Below are 2,500 nucleotides of genomic sequence, written 5' to 3'. Positions count from 1 at the left end.
CAGGCAGAGGTCAGAAGTTGAGCGGAGATCATCACTCACAGACAATAAACACATTGAGGTGTGTGGTCGTGTGTCAGCAGTACTGAGTGAGAGAGTGACTCTAATGACCTGTGATGAGCACACACACACGAGATTTAACCTGCAGATCCTGTGTATTTGCTCTTGTGAAGCGCCAGACATGTGTGCTCACTAACCAGCACTGGTGTCACGTGACCAGTGATGTCACGAGTGAGGCAGCATCTTCACTGGAGCCAGACAGGAGCCAGAGCTGATGTCATCGGGGCCCCGAGAGTGGGTGTGGCATTCACAGGCATCTCCGTGGCGACCTCTGGGGGCCCCTATTGTGTGTGTGTGTCTTTATTCAGGGTTAATGTGTGTCACTGGTCTCATTACACACACTCTGATATACGAGCCTCGCGAGTATCTACATGTCATCGGCAGATGTGAGATGTTCCACATAAACAACAGAAACAAATGAAGACAAGAACAGAAACTCTGCACAGAATAATTCACCAGAAACAAACATGTGTTCACCTTCAGGTCATCTGAGATCAGGATGAGCTTGTTTAGTGATCTGGACGAGCTGCAGGACACAGCAGGGGTCTTCTGTGACGGAGCTCAGTGAAACAGAAGTGATGTTTACAGGCTCACAGGTGTGTGTCCGTCATCTCTGACACTTCAAGAAGATCATGTTCACACTCGTCCGGCTTCAGTCTGATTACTGGCTTTGATGCTTCCATGAAGAACCTTTAACATCCATTGAATCTGTCCATTGGACAAAATGTTCTGCACACTGAGAAATGTTTCTTTTAAGAACGGATCACTGAAAGCTGAACCACAAACAGTTTGTTCTTCGATGGGATCCCGCATTGAATTAAATGTGAAATGTTGAAGTTGAAAGACTGAAATAGTATTTACTCCAGTAATGTTATATTTACAACTTTAGATCAGATTCTTCTGTTCTGAATGTCTGTTCAAATCAGATTGAATTGCGATTCTCGGCAGGTTCATTAGGAGACTAGATTGTGAAGCAGAAATAACTTCTCCTGAATCCCAGAGCACTCTTCAGTGTTCATGTGTCTGATAACAGAGACACAATCTGATGCTCAAATCATCAGAGAGTCGTTGAGTTTCTCACACACACACACACACACTCACAGACACACACACACACACACACATACACATACACTCACATACACACACTCACATACACACACACATACACACACAGACATACACACACACTCACAGATACATACAGACAGACACAGACACTCACAGACACACACACTCACACACACATACACACACAGACACACTCACATACACACACAGACATACACAGACACACACACACTCACAGACACACACAATCAGATTGAATTGCGATTCTCGGCAGGTTCATTAGGAGACTAGATTGTGAAGCAGAAATAACTTCTCCTGAATCCCAGAGCACTCTTCAGTGTTCATGTGTCTGATAACAGAGACACAATCTGGTGCTCAAATCATCAGAGAGTCGTTGAGTTTCTCACACACAGACACACACACACACACTCACATACACACAGACACACACACACACACACACATACACATACACTCACATACACACACTCACATACACACACACATACACACACAGACATACACACACACTCACAGATACATACAGACAGACACAGACACTCACAGACACACACACTCACACACACATACACACACAGACACACTCACATACACACACAGACATACACAGACACACACACACTCACAGACACACACACATACTCACACACACACACACTCACACACAGTGTATGTGAAACAGGGAGTGACTGGTAACACTTCACACAATGCAGCATTACACACCAGTGACACACATTTACACACAAACACATGTAAGAACAGCGGCTCATTCACAGCTCTCTCTCTCTCTCTCTCTCTCTCTCACACTTTCTCTCTCTCTCTCTCTCTCTCCCTCCCTCCCTCCCTCTCTCACACACAGACAGACACTCACATACACACACACACACCCCACACACTCACATACACACACAGACATACACAGACACACACACACTCACAGACACACACACATACTCACATACACACACATACACACACTCACATACACACACACTCACATACACACACAGACACACTCACATACACACACAGACACACACACACTCACATACACACACACACAGACAGACACTCACATACACACACAGACATACACACACTCACATACACACACAGACAGACACTCACATACACACACAGACACACACACACTCACAGACACACACACATACTCACACACACACACACTCACACACAGTGTATGTGAAACAGGGAGTGACTGGTAACACTTCACACAATGCAGCATTACACACCAGTGACACACATTTACACACAAACACATGTAAGAACAGCGGCTCATTCACAGCTCTCTCTCTCTCTCTCTCTCACACTTTCTCTCTCTCTCTCTCTC

The sequence above is a fragment of the Sinocyclocheilus grahami genome, unplaced genomic scaffold (genome assembly GCF_001515645.1).
Source record: "Sinocyclocheilus grahami isolate Dianchi unplaced genomic scaffold, SAMN03320097.WGS_v1.1 scaffold1890.1, whole genome shotgun sequence".
Taxonomy (NCBI): Eukaryota; Metazoa; Chordata; class Actinopteri; order Cypriniformes; family Cyprinidae; genus Sinocyclocheilus; species Sinocyclocheilus grahami.
The sequence above is the reverse complement of the archived record's forward strand: the minus strand, read 5'-3'. Positions refer to the sequence as shown.